The sequence below is a fragment of the Canis aureus genome, chromosome 4 (assembly GCF_053574225.1).
Source record: "Canis aureus isolate CA01 chromosome 4, VMU_Caureus_v.1.0, whole genome shotgun sequence".
NCBI classification, from domain to species: domain Eukaryota; kingdom Metazoa; phylum Chordata; class Mammalia; order Carnivora; family Canidae; genus Canis; species Canis aureus.
The window spans coordinates 44,709,742-44,725,165 of record NC_135614.1 but is presented as its reverse complement, the minus strand read 5'-3'; the positions used below and the strand labels follow the sequence as shown (position 1 = coordinate 44,725,165).

General features: G+C 43.3%; 1 protein-coding gene and 1 long non-coding RNA gene across 2 annotated transcripts in view; one reads left to right on the top strand and one right to left on the bottom strand.

Moving 5' to 3' along the window:
• SLIT3 (slit guidance ligand 3) overlaps positions 1-15,424 on the bottom strand; it is a 591,462-nt gene that overhangs the window by 209,878 nt on the left and 366,160 nt on the right. The window lies entirely within an intron of this gene.
• Positions 1-15,424, top strand: part of LOC144312666 (uncharacterized) — a 38,124-nt gene that overhangs the window by 20,463 nt on the left and 2,237 nt on the right. The gene's annotated exons all lie outside the window — the stretch shown is intronic.

Here is a 15,424-nt window from a genome sequence, read left to right as displayed (position 1 = left end):
CTGGAACCCGCGGGTTCAATAGCAACTGCTATACAGAGAAGTCAGCAGGGGGTGCCACAAAGAAGATGGACAAGGAGGAGGGCCGGATGCAGCTGGTGGGACCACTGGTAGGAGAGCTGGAGGATCCAGCCAGGCAGGGTTTAGACGGGGGTGTGGCCTCAACCTTAAGGGGCTCTGGGCTTAGTGCTAGATGGTGACCAGCTGCCTCTGCACGGACTCAGGACAAGTCGAAGTAGCCCTCCACCTTCCAAAGGAAGCGGGGGTATGGAAGCTTCCCCGGGGGCCCAGAGCCATGCAGGAAACAGCCACGAGACGAGAGGCTGAGATCACTCAAGGTGGGAAGGTGAGTTGAATTTGCTACTAAAGTAAATTCCCTGGCTGTCCTTCCTACCCTGTTCAAACTGTCTTGTGGCTCACGTTTCATAGAAGTGTCATTATTAATAAGGTGACTATAGTGCACCCCTGGAGTTAGATGGCTATGGGTCAAAGCTAAGAAAATGAGAAGACACAGTCTGTGGGAGAGGACAAAGGGAAACAGCAAGTATGACGTCACCTTTTAGGAAGTAAAAGTCACCTTTGCAGACAGACCTAGCTGTTCAAGGCAAGATACACTGGGCCTCTGCCCTCTCTCCTGTCCCCAGACCTGCCCTGGGGGCTGCTCCAGGAGCAAGGAGAAGGAACCAGAAAGTCGGCCTCTGAGGGCTGGTATGGAGGGGCTGAGTCTGTGATCTTTAAAGTCAGCTGTAGACAGATGGGCAGGAGAACCCCAGCAGAGATGGACAGAGATAAATAGATGAGACAGAGAGAACAACAGCAAAAGAAAAATGGAAAATCAGGCAGGGACACAAAAACAAAAAGAGACTGATAGTGAGACAGAACAGAGAAAACAAAAGAAAAACAAAAGTCAGAGAAACACACATGCACAGAAAGTTATTTCCTGGAAGAGATCACAAAAGGTCGAGACATGCAGAGAAAGTGCACAGATGTGAGACAGGGGACAAAGGATAGACATAGGTGCAAATACCCAGAAGGAACCGGGTTGGGAGGACAAGGGCCAAGGGATAGCAAGAGGCAAAGGGTCAGGTGGAAGCCCTGCAGGGAGCTGTGAGGCTGGCCCACAGAGATTCCTCTCCACAGATCCTTCGCGTTGGGGTTTGGGCTTTCTCTGGATGACCGAGGACCAAGAGAGGGAGGGAGGGAGGGGATCCCATGTCTCTCTCACATCCAACTTGGGAGGTCGCTCTGGAAACAAGGAAGTGTCATCCTCACTGCCTGGACCCTATAAACTCAGGCATCCTCCCCCACACACATCCCCCCCCCCCCCCACCCCCGCTACCTCCCAAGCCTGGTCTGTGGAAGCCAGCCTCTCCCTCTACCCAAGGAGAGCTAACGAGGGGGAAAGTCCCCCCACCCGTGGGGCTTCACCCAAGCTCCCATCTCTAACAAACTACCCCAGTCCCTGCCTCTCTCAGCTCCAGAAGGCAGGCACAAGAGGTTTGGGTAGAGGAAACTTGCGGAGGTCTCAAACTTTTTACATTACGAAGCGAGTTTTTAAAAGCTCCATAAAATTTCAAGGCACATACTTAATGTTCAAATGGCAGACTATATCGATCCCTGCCCATCCTCTAGTATCTTAAGTTTACCCAGAGGACCATTTTATTTAATTAACTTGGTGCTTTATTAATATAAATATTCTCCTATTGATCATAAGAGGGCCTGACAGGCACTCGAGCTGGGTATACATCACCTTCCCTCTGAGCAGCGCCACTTAGAGGAGTAGCTGGCTCGGAATCAAGAAGAGTGGCAGGAAGTGGCCCCTGGGATGTCAGGCACTGATGAATCTATAGCAGTTTTTATGGAGGGAGACTTTTTCTTTCTTTCTTTCTTTCTTTTTTTTTTTTTTTTTAAAGTACCAGCTCTTCGATTCTCTTAAAGCAGAAAGCATATGGAAATGAGATATGAAAATGGTCTTGGCTTACATGTATCAATTAAGCATGTCAATACTTTAATTAAATCACTCAACCTAATGAGATTTATACCAATGAATATGTTTTATAGTTATAATAGCTTTTCTGGCCACTGTTCAAAATGTCAAATAAATTGTAAAAAGAGGATTTAAAAAAACATAATTGACATTCTGAACTGAAGCCAGTTTTTTTCTTCTTTCCTTTCTTTCCCCTTTATTCATGTGATTTTGGACAATATATATATATATAAAGTAATGGGTCCTATAATGGATTGGTTTAAGAGTCTTTTTCATTTTTCAATTTTAATCCTTCTTATCAACTTTTCTAAGCCTCAGATCACTGAACCTGCGAACGCCCTCCCTTTCTTCTGGTCCTTTAGAGCTTGCTTTTTCAATCATTTGCAACTGGAACTCCCTGGTACACCCACAGACAGGAAGGCACACCCTCTGCCCTGACCAAGAAAACCCCAAACAGGGCAAAAGGCTAAAAGGCAATATGACTGAGGCAGCTATTACCAGAACATCAAAATATCTGGGTAAAAGTATTTTAAGTCTCTTATGTAAAAGCCAGGCTAAAAGCCTATTTTCTCTAACTAAATAATGTGGCAAAGGAAGCCAAGATTCTTGCTTCTCTCTTCTTATGTTCTTTTGGATTCAGCTTTTTAAATCAATTTATATCTGTATATAACTGTAGTCTATGTCCCCAAAGATGGAACACAAAGAGAAGACCTTCTAGACAAGTACAAATGTACAGAGAATGCGAAGGCAAGACAGTTACGATAGGGAGCATTCATAATGCTGTAGTGGATTCCTCCCGACTAGTCCCAGGCAGAACGAGCAAAGCTATGAGCATTCTGATGTAGTTGCAGAGTTACCATCTGAAACTGGGATTGCAAAAAAAGGAGAGAATAGAGATTATTTGGGGGCGCTGATCTGAAATACACAAGTCCTGAGACCTCAGCCAGGCCACTGGTTTGAATGTTGCCCTAAATAAAGCAGAATGACAAGTGGGTGCCCCTCAAATATTTGTGCTGATTCCCCTGAGGCTTTGGCATATGAGGGCTGTATCTGTGGCCTCCCATCCTTTCACAGCCAACATCCTGCCAGTTGCTAGAGAAGGGTGGCACCAAACAGAAGCTCCAGAGAGAAGCAAGAACCAGCCAGTCGCCCCTGCCCCCAGTTTGATTCCCTTTTGCTGACATGATCTGGCCAACATTAGGGAAAAAGACTAAATATCCTAACCACCATTGGATATTAAACAGAATGAAACGTCTGTGCACAGAATCCATGATCTGCGATGCATTTTAGAGCTAGAAGATTGAAACTTCTTGGTTTACAGATGGCAAACAGAAACCCCAGGAGAGAAAGAACTTGCCCAACATCACACAGCCTGGGGCAAGAATGCAGGACCCCGATTCTGTGGAGAAGGCTTCTGCCCTCTACACGTGTTGTTTCTGTTTTATATAAAAAGGATGGGATGTCAGGGAGGTCTGGGTGCAGTAGTTGAACTTTCCCTGGTTGCCAGGGAGCACCTGGCAGATCTGGCTAACTGGGCAGGTGCCCTCTCTCCTCTGTTTTCTCCCTGCAACATGTGAACAGCCCTCCTAATGCTCTGCCTGCATTTAAAATGGGTAGTCTTTCTAGATTCATCCACCCATCAAACACTTATTGAGAATCTACTACATGCTAGTCACGGGGTAAGTGATGGACAGGATCTTTGTTCATGAAGTTTTTAGGACTGTAGGGAAGAAAAACATAACTCAACAGTTGTACAGATGAGCATTTATAATTCAGTTAGATGCTATGAAGAAGTGCAAGATGCTTGCATGATAGGAACACGTATAATATGACAGCTCTGTCCATGCTGGGCAGCTGGTGGAAGAGTGAAGCTTGAATGGATGTGTAGGAATCACGCAAAAGAAATGATGGGATTGGTGCAGTGGTTCTCAAAGTGCAGTCTCTGGACTGGCAGCATTAGAATTAGCTGGAAACCTGTTAGATATGTAGATTCCCAGATGCAATCGAAAGTCTAAAATGGAAACTCTGGGGATATGGAAAAGCCATTTGTGGTTTTTTTTTTCTCCCTGAAGAAATAAAATTTTTTAGTAGAAATTTAGAAACAGACACAAAAGTTGAGAGAATAGTATAATAAACTATTATATTAATAAACTATTATAATAAACTGGAGCAAGGATCAATATTTTGCTAATTTCATCTCATCTATCCTTACCCACTTCCTTCCACATACACACTTTTTTTTTCTTTCTCTGGAGTAGTTTATTTTTTAATTTTTTAAAGACTTATTTATTTATTTATTCATTCATGATAGACAGAGAGAGACAGAGACACAGGCAGGGGGAGAAGCAGGCTCCATGCTGGGAGCCGGACACAGAACTCGATCCCGGGACTCCAGGATCGCGCCCTGGGCCAAAGGCAGGCGCCAAACTGCTGAGCCACCCAGGGATCCCCTCTGGAGTAGTTTAAAAGCAAATCTCAGACATCATATCATTTTACAAACACACACACACACACGCGCGCGCGTATTCCAGTATGTATTCTACTCAATAAGGACTTTACATTTAAGCGTTGGGCATTATTACACCTAACGAAATTAACAGTAAGTCGGTAGTCAAGATTTAAACAAAGTCCCAGCACTGCATATTGGCCACCTGAGTTTTAAACAAGCCTTTGGGTAATGCTGACACATACCAGAATCACTAGCGTAGAGCCTGCCAGGAGGGGGACAGTGTGGTTTGAGAAGCAGACCAAGGTTGAGTGTGACCGAGTGGAAGCCGGTGGGGAAGAGAGGAGGTGATGGCAGATGGGATCAGGTCTGGACATGCTCTCAGGACAAGAAGAGCCACTGGAGGTCCTAAGCAGGGGAGGTGACAGTTCTTTACTGAATGCTGATGAGACTCTCAAAACTAAACTAGCAGACAGGAATAGGTCTTCTTGATGCTCTTTTTTGTTTTTGATGCTCTTTTATTAAAAAAAATAACTGATATTTTAACACATTCACATTTACATGTGGATTTTCACTCAAAAAGCCACAGACGGTCACTGTGTCATTCTAAACCTCCTCCTCATTCAGCTCTGCATTGAGGAGCAAGCCCCAGGTCTGCACACACACGGGCAGGTAACTCAGAAACGGCTAAGGTTCCTGGGGGTGGGGGGTGGGGGTGTATGTGTGAACCCCGTGCCTCTGGAGATCCAGAGTTCTTGCTTCTGTAGATTTTCTTTAGTTGTTTTGGCATTTTCTGATAGGTTACAAACCTATCTTGCCTCAGCACTTCATTGGGTTGGAGTTCAGGGGGGCAGGATCCTGTTTTCCAGACCAGAGGGCTGAGGCTGTGCTCCATAATCCCAATGTCACAGAAAGCTAGGGTGTGCTCTCTGGTCCCTCATTTTTTATTCTAGCTGCCCAGGCAAAGAGGCGTTGCTTGTGGGGGGCATGGAATGAATGACTCTGGGGTCAAAGGGCACTTGGGTCTTCCCTGCTGTGCAGCACTGCTGGCTAGAGCCCACTGCCCTCTTGCTGGTCCTTCTTAAGCACTCCCCCCATCCTCTTCCCCCTCCACCTGTGGTCATTGCCTCTGACCCAACCTCTACTATCTATCCCTCCCTACTCCCCCCCTTAATATCAGAGAGTCATGGTAGCACCTCCCAGTACGTTTTAAACTAGTTTAGTGGGTTTTAGACTGCTATTTACCTGCAGAATTGTTCTGTGCAGTGGGTGTTTCCAGTAGCACCCTGATGGACAAAACAGATCACACTGGAGCTTCTCTCACTGAGGTGGTACCATGACAGGCAAACCAATAACCTGGTGTACTTTGACAGATTTTGAGCTGCTTCCAAGGAAGCTGAGGCACAAAGGTCAATACCTTGTCTGGCCACTCAGCAGAGAGGGCTAATGCCTTCTCAACCCCTTGTGCCTATTTCTAGTGCTCTGGCCCTTTCACACCACTTCCAGAAGACTTACAAATGGTCAGAGTTCTGGGGGAGAGTGTACTCCATGAAGACTTGAAGTGTGGCTTCATCTGCACTTGTTTACAGTTCACTGACTTGAGAAACACACATTCTAGATGAGAAAAAAAAACCCACAATTCACCCCCCACCCCACCCCCAGGCTGGTCCTGCTAGGCTTGCAAGGGGTAGGAGACTAGCTGAGAAGCTCAACAGTGAGGGAAAAACCCCAAATAGCCTGCTTCTCCACTCTTGCTAATCAGTCTCTGTATATTCACAGCGGTGAATCAGAGCTCCCCTCACAGAGGAAGCTATGAAACTTTAAACATTCTGACTCTTATTTCCCCTTTGGGGCTAATCCAGAAAACTTTACTTTAGAAATAATAACAGTGATAAAAAAAATACCTTGAACATGCTTAACTAGCCCTTATCACATTGCCGGTATTCTTCTAAAGTGTTTTGGCATAGGTTTCAATTTCTCTTTCCTATCAGGAGAGTGCAGGAAAAACTCCCAGACGTCACTGCAAAATGCTAATTCCAGCTCTGGGGGCAGGCATAATGGCAGGAGGGTGAATTGCTATGGAGATAATACATTCTGATGGACACATGTGCATAATTAGAAGAACCCATAACGAAAGGGGTCATATCACTGGTCTGTGGGGGAGGGCAGCTCCTCTGTGCCAAAGTTTTGGCAGCACAGAAGTTCTAGATAATCCTGGGCTTGCTCAGTGTTATAATCTTACCACTTTCTTTAAAGAGAGAGATTTCCAAATGCTGCCCTCCGACAGGGATGTAGATGTAAAGCACCACGAGATACTAGGAGTCCTAGCTTAAGTCTGCACTTAGGCGCAGAGAGCTGAACATTTGAGGAGGGCCGGCTCTGTGTCCCCTTCTACTTTAAAAGCAATGCTGAGGCAATTACCACTGTTGTAAATTCACGTGTAAGGAAACCATAGCACAAAAACTAAGGTCTCAGATGCAGCTTACCCAGAGGCACAAAACGAAGAGGAGCTGGGATTGAATGTGTCTGACTCCAGAGGCTTGTCCTACCTTTGCAAAACTCCAGTGGTTCTTTGGAGGAACTTGGCTCCTCACATCCCTCCTGTACCCCCACTTCTCCTTGATATTGCCCAGTTCGAGAGGAGGACAGACTTCAGTACCCACGGAGATGAAGCCTAGACTTTTGACTTGAAGACAGTATTTTCCTGGTTTAATACTGTCAAATATTCTGGAGTTAAACAGTATTTTATTTCAACATCTTTCACTTAAGGGGTCACACTAAAGCGTTAGCATTAATGAGGTGATGGGGATGCAACGGAATTCGAAGAGGCAGTCTCTTTTGAAAAGAGTTGAATGGATATCCCACATCATGTAATGTAAACTTGTGCATGGAAGTTAGTTTCTGAGTAAGTTCTGGATTGAGGTTTTGAGTTAGGCAGCAAAGCATTAGGAGGGGAATGGGAGCTAAAGAAATACAAGGTCCTGTGAGGACTCGGTGGGCATGCTGGAAACAGCAAGCCTGGATCCCTAATTATCAGCAAGTCCTAATTTCTGCCCCATATGGCTCAGAGTCTGCAGAAATAGGGTTAGCAAGGTTTTCTCTCATAAGGAAGATATCCCATTCCCCTCCCCACCTTCCCTCTATTTTTAAAATATCTTAACATACCACACTATGCTATTGCACTTAAAAATACAGAAAGGATTAAAACTGCCAGACCACATTAAAACTAATGACTGGTTTGGTGCGACCCCTCATTGCCTTAGCGTTGTCCATTGTCTGCAGCAATAAAGAAACATCACAGGCAATTTATTGGGAGTTATTCTCAAATGAATTGCATTTGCTGAGAAGAGCACATTTAGCATTTGGTGATTCATATGTGGGAAACATTATTGCTCTGGAAAAGAGCTTTAGAATAAGTGAGATTTAGAGCCCATGGGGATAAAAAAAACTGGAGAGTTAAGTTTAATTAAAAAAAAGCATGCATTCATTATGTATCTGTGCATGATTATGGGTTTGGATGCAAGTGCATCAGAAAAGTTCTGCCTAGATCCCAAATGGTGCTCTCTCCAGCAAGGAGTGGGATTGGGAGATAAGAGTTAAGGGGAATAATCTACATTTTCTTTCAATAAGAAATAGAGGAAAAGAAAAATATATGATCCAAACCATATACTTTATAACATTTGATATTTCTGTATTGTAACTTTTATAAGTATTCACAGGTTATTTGCGTGTACTTGAAAGTTAAAATTAAAATGAGTGATTACACTTTCAGAGCCCCCTTTTACTGTCCCTGAGAACAAGAGGGGGATTTTTTTTTTTTTTATGCTTTCTCACTAAGTATTTTTAGCCTGTGTGCTCCAAGAGGCTGATGCCAGGTCCTCTGCTCTGCCGAGCCCTGCCTGTGTCCTTGCAGAACTACGGCTGTGAGGACACAGCTCTGTGCTACGATCTCACACCAAAATGGGGAATCATTGGAACACAATTACCCACTGTCTTTCCTGTCTCTGTTGCTGGTTTATCAAGGTGCAAACTTACCTACAGCCTGCCAGTTAGAAGACCTGTTGCCTTACTTCCTTCAAACCTGTAACTCTGCATGCACAGTATTCCTCCTTTGAGTTACTTTTCTCTTGTATATGGGACAGGAAAGATATTCCAAATATTTTGTTAATCAGAAGGCCAGTTATTCAGCAGTGTTCAAGTATCATTATATCTATGGCAAAGGCCAGGGAGGCAGCCTGTATACAAAAATATTAAATACCATCAATTGTGAGTTCTAGGTTGCAACAAAACTGAGTGACTTTTCCTCCCCCCCCCTTTTTTTTTTGATTGGTCATGTCCAATATTTCTCTATTGACTTCAGTGATGGTATATACATAAAATAAAGAAACTTAGTTCCTTAGAGTAATACACAAAGATGTTTTTGAAAATATAGGAAGGTAGAATTACCTATTATTCTTCTACTCAACCACTGAAAACATTTTATTTCTTTCAGTCTTCTATGGATACATTTATGTGTGTGCATATGTTTGTAAATATATATAAATCAATATGCTTTTAAAATATATATAGAAAGGGAGACAGGTCTGGCTTTATGCTTTTTTCACTTAATATCACATCACAACCTGGGTGGCCACGTACAGGAGTGGGAAGAAAATTTTCTATTGTACATCTTTTGAATTTTGAACCATTTGAATTGCCTATTTAGAAGTAGATTAAAATATAATTTCCTATTGTATTAAGCATTTTCTGTGCTATTGCATTTGTATGCTCATCTTTTTGAGTGGCTGCATTATATTCCTTGCAAACATGCTGGAAGAGATACGTGGTGACCAGGTCAGTCACATTAGTGATGGTCAAATCACCTCCTCCTCCTGACCTTCTCACCCTTGCCCAGACTGTCCTCCTAATCTGCCCGAGCAGCATGCAGCCCATGGCTTGGTCTGCAGAGGACTAAGGCCAGGTTTCCAGCAGAGCTGATGTCACTCTATGGGAATGAATCCTGATGTCAAGAAGCATGAGTGGTGGAGAGGGCAGGAGACTGTGAAGAGTCTGAATTAATAGCATCTCCAATTCCCAGACCTTTCATGGACCACACTGCTAAGCCAAGAAGGGACAGAGTGCTATATGGATGGATTGCTCCTAACATAGTTCCGGAGACTTCTTCCTCTTAGAACAATGGATTTTTGGAACACCTATAATCAGGGTAACAAACTATGCAAGGAAACAGAAAGGATCTGCACCAAAAAAAAAAAAAAAAAAAAAGTAATTGTAAAGACCAGCAAACATGGCTTATTACAGATTTTCCTTGGCCTGAAATAATATAAAAAGGCAGACCAAATAATAAAATTCACTGCAATTCTTCCAAACCTGATTACTCTATTTCATAAAGAATGATAAAGGTATTCAAGCTCTATTTCAACTAAAAATGCTTCCCACAGAAGGCTTATGGAGGAGCTGCAATCATTTCTTACTTACACAGAGGTGTACACTCCACAAAACCTGTGTAAGAGGCTCTACAGCAATGTTCAGAGAACCCACCTAACCCTGACCTTGACTAGCCGCTCCCTTACAGACAAGGATATGACATGGAAACCACATTGGGGTACCCACCTAGGGCTTGCATTTTCTCCCAATTGTCTCAAGGGCTTTTCTAGGCAAACCTGTACCAGACACCGGAACATCCGTCCTCCAGTCACACATCCATCCTGCCCCTGTGTAAACAGCACCAGAGACAGCAGGGGATAATCCTGAGCTGTTCTCCCACAGAAGACCACTATTTAGGGCACAGTTTTACTTCTTATGGAGTCCTCCTTTGTCTACAGATGGTGAAAACTGGTGTCTGATTTGGCCTGCCTGCTCTTAAAACAAAAAACAAAAAACAAAACTAAGCCAACATTTTAAAATTGGGAAATTTGTATAAACATCTGAATTTGTGGCTACTCTTGAAAACCCCTAGTATTCAATGTTTACGCTCTCCCTTCTGTGGCATAAAGCTCAGTTGGCAGCTGCCCTCTGTGGAAGATGCAGGCAATTTTTATCTCCAGTTCGGTTTTGTTCACAGAAGTCCCCGTTGCCTCCTAACATTAGGTCCCTGTGTCCACTGCCATTTGTCATCGGGCTTGCATTGTTGTTTTTCTCATCATAGAAAAATAATTTTATTATGTCTGCCTGCTTCACTCAATTACTTTAGTTGAAGGCATTTGAGTTGTAATCCCTGGCCTAGAGTTCTGAGGATATGGCCTTAAGATTTATTTAGGCATTATAGAAAGAGACCCAAAAATACAAAACAATGCCTTTAGCTTTCCTGTGCACTGTGGCGGTTCCCTTAACTCAGCTCCTCCTTGCATCCAAACGGCTTTCTCGTCTGGATTTGAGCACGTTCTAAGGCACTGCAGCTCACGGTCCACTGAACCAAGACGCCGGACCCATCTTCCCAGGCTTGGCCATGCTCTCCAGTTGTCTTCCCAAAGAAGTCTTGCCTCCCCCTTTGTGCTATGTGCTTTAAACCCATTAACTTAATTTGTTACAAATGTGCGGCATTCCCTTTCTTGTTAAACACGGACAGATAGGTACATGATTTCAAAGCTGAGAGAAGCACATAATCAAATGATTTTGTGCAGAACCAAACCATCTGGGATGAAGACAAGCTTCTTAAAATAATTGTTTTCTCCCCTTGATGGTGGATCACAGAGCATTTAGCTCTTTGGGTGATTTGGTTTAGCTACATAGATGAAGTCTGTTTACTTGCACGATAATCAAACCACAGGTTCAATGTAACTTACTCTCTCCTGTCATAGAAAAATCAACCTCAAGACGAAAACATCTAAAGGAGCAGAATTTTCATTACATTAGCTTGCTCCAGTTGTTTAAATAATTTTTTTTTATCCACAAAGACACACATTTATATAATCCCCTATGTACATCCGTTTGTTTATACACATACACACATATTTGGCTACGCATCTGTGATGGATCCCGTGACACTTGCAAAGTTGGGTCTGTGCACTTGATCAAAATGACCTCTGCAAATAGGACTTCTTATAAGACACAGTTTATGCTGCATCTTCATAAGAAGGGCATCTGGAGCCCTTCCGTAGGAGACTGTGAGGGAAGTTACAGCTCCCGTCCCTGTTTTGTAAAGAAAACACCAATGAAAATCCTAGGCTCTGGGAAACAGAGAGTACAGCCTATTGTTTTACACTAGGTACAAAAGCAAAAAAACCTGGGTTTAAAACCAAACAGCTTCTCCATTGGTTTGATGAAAGCCAGCAGCCTCCTCTCTCTGCCCTAACCCTCATCTCAGGCTGCCTTCCCAAGACAAATAGTGCACGGTAATTAAATACCAAATGATTAAAAACACTTGTGAGGGAATAATTATTATGTATGTAGCAGATATATGTATTAGACTGCAGTGCGTACGTTTTGAATAATTTATGGGGTATCTGAGCTATAGTAGCCGTCCTGTTAGGTTCCCCCTTTTCTGTACAATCTCCAAATGCTGGTGTAACTAGTGCATGTGGGAGAACAGCTGCGTTGTGGATTTGAACTTACTTTCTCTCGCTTACCATTAGCTCCCAGTGAGTATGCTTTTAATGAAGAGTCTGATTAAAAATGGGGTTTTGAGAAATGTTAAAATTAAATGCATGGCTTAGGAAATTCTTGAAACATTCTCACTACACGTAAGTCCTGTTAGCGTAATGAAAACATATACATGTACTCTGGCAATAAGAAGTGGCCATCATTTAACCATTCTCTGATTACCTTTCTAAATACATCCAGCCTGATTTCAGAATAAGGGAGATTTACGTTAGATGGCACATTTGCCGTCAGGATTTTAGTAGGCAAAGCAGCAGTTTAGAGCTCCAGCAGATTCAGATTCACGTCTAGGCTCCGTCACTTTCTGGAGAAACGTTTTTTTCATTGTGTCTTAGCTCTCTTGCCTCACTTATCTTAGACGGTCCTACGGAGGAGTCACTATAATAATGTTCGGAAACTGCCAGAAACCTAGCCTGCATAAATGAACGCTGGCCATGCCAGACCACTCTTAACTTTCTGAATTGACCTTCACTTGCATGTCACTCCCCTTTATCGAGTGCTTAGGATCCCCCAGTTTATTTTCACTTTCTCTCCATTTAACAGACAGGGATCTGAGAGGTCAGGGAAGCTGCCTACCACACAGCCAGGAAGTAGAGAAAGGAATCAGGGCCAAACTCTCTGGCTCTGAGCCATCTTTACCACATGCTGCCTCTATACTTCCTCTCTCTTGAGCCCCCCACTTTTCCTCCATGTCCGCATGCCCAGTCAAGAACTGGGGTACGTGTCCCACATGGACTGACCACTGAATATGCATCAGACCCTTCCATCCCTCTAACGACTCTCGGATAGAGTTTGCGTGCTTTCCAGGTGAGGGAACTGGGATGTATGTACTTGCCCATGACTCCTCAACAAGTGGCCAAGTTGGGCTGTGAACCCATCTTCCGCCAAGCCAAAGAAGGCCCTTGAACTTTCTGCGCGGCTCCCCTTCACTCCACTCGTTTTGTCCTACCCTCCTGTCTGTCTATCCAGCCGGGATGCATCTATGACTGTGCATTTGGCTTTGGGATTCTACCTTAATCTGTTGGTCTCCTGATAAGAGATTCTCTTCTATAGTCTGAAGTACCAACAGCCTAGAAGCCAGGATGAGCATTTAATTCCAGACTGGCTGTTCTTGTTTGAATCATTTTAGGTCTATTGGTCCTCTCTCCATAATTTGACAGCAAACTCCATTCCACTTGCCAGTACCTCCGCCTCCCTGCACCTTGCTCTGTAGGCATTCATGGTTGCCCTTCTGACCAGAAGACCAGATTTAAAAAGCTGCACCCATTAGATTTCCCCCAATCCAGCTCTTTACTTGAATGCTCAAACTCACTTATAAATTTAATATTTAAAAAATATAGGTCCATAAAAAAATCCATAAAGGTATAAAATAAAAAGTAAAACCAATTATTTTTCCCCCCTAACTCTGACCTGTAGTATCTACTTCTAAAGACTTTAATGTTTTGTGTATCTTTCTTGAAAATGTTTATATACATACTGGCATCTATACATGTTATTTAAAATAAGCACAAATAAGGAAATAATATGCACACTATTCTACATTTTTCTTTTTCAACTTAATGGTACCTTTTAAACTTCACCTTATCTTGTCCATATCTGCACATGCAGCTCTAGCTAACTCTTTTAAATGACCACGTGCTATTCCTTTATACACGGATGTGCCACAAACTATTAGCTGGTCCCCTGGTGAAGGCTGCCTCCAGTTTCCTGTGAGGACAGTGAACTTCAAGATACATATGTCTTGGAGTATTTTGTGAATATATCTACTAGAAAAATTCCTAGCTGTGCAACGGCTGGGTCTTAAACGGTATATGCAGTTAAAATTGTGATAAATATCGCCCAAGGGATCTCCAAAGAGTTTGTACTAATCCTATTTATTTTGAGTAGTTCACATAGACTCTGTAGGTCATGGTCCCAAGGAGGGCCCTGAACTAGGGCTAAGGCTGTGGGCAGCACCACGATCTGCCCGGGCTTTGGGAAAGATTTAATCACCGTCAGACAGATCCACAGTGGCAGCAGTACTAAACTGTCATCTGCATGCAGAAAATGCAAATCACACACCGACTGGGTCCCTTCCACTTGCTACTGGATTATTACCAACTGTCTGGGAACAGTGATCCTCCTGGGAGGGAGCAATCCTAGCTTCTAGTCCCAACCCTGCCCCTCAGGCAGGCTCTTCTCTTGGTTCTTTAGTTTCTTTATTCATGCATAAGGTGGACCCAGGGTTACAGCCAAAATAGGTGGAAGGCAGAGAACCTAACTCAGTGGCTGGACGCAGATGGCCACTGATAGGGGAGGAGATGTCCGTGTATAAGGACTGTATCAAAATCCCGTCCAGCAAACTCCAGGGAGGGGCTGGTGAACATGTCAGCCAGTTACTGTTGCTTGAGCCCGTTTCTCAGGGAAATCCAGAAATACAGATTTTCATGCAAAATTTCTAGTATCTTTTTCTAGAATTTTTAAATGCTAGAAACTAGAAATTCAAAATCCTACCTGATATTTAATATTCAAAAATCCGTAAGTTCACAGTAATACTCAAAGTAAAATTGTCACCACTCTGCAACTCTTTATTCTGAAAACTGGTAGTTAGAAGGAATCAAGCATTTATCTGGTTTTTCCTATAGCAACTGTGTTTCAGGGTAACCAGCTAGTCTAGTTTTTGGAGTTTTTTTTTCCTCCCATAGCAATTCTAACTAATAGATCTAAATAGAATGGTAGAAAAAATCATTTTACAACTTAACCTCCAATTAAATAATTAATTTGGGCGACAGTCATCAATGAATGTTAAATCATTGAATTAAAGGCTGGTTCAGGGTGCCAAATACTTGGTCACAGATTATTGCTGGCAATGAAGGTGGAAAAATTTTTTTCTTAAGATTTATTTGAGAGAGAGAGTGTGGGCATGCATGATCAAGGAGAGGGGCAGAGGGAGAGCCTGACAGAAAGAAAATCCTCAAGCCAACTCCCCGCTGAGCTTTTGAAGCCCAACATGGGGCTGATCCCAGGACCCTGAGATCAGGAACTGAGCAGAAATCAGGGTCAGATGCTTAACTCACTGAGCCACCTAGGCACCCCAAAAACACTTTTAAAGAGAGGGATCAGATAGTAACCATCTGAACTCATTAATCTTAGCATGTGAGCAAGAAGACAAAGGTTAGGCGTAACTTGACGTGGTACTATGAAATACAGTGTCACTCGTGGAGGCTTCTTGTGAAAAAATTTAAACCTGAAATCTAAGCAAGCCTAATTAACCAGCTGTTAGAAATATAGAGCTAGAGGCACAAGTTAAACTGTAGCTTAGAGGAACCATCAGGAAAATGCAGAAAGTGGGGCATATCTCACGACCTGGTTTCTTCCGTCATTCAAGGGCGAGAGAAAAACAGAGGAAGGAACTCTTC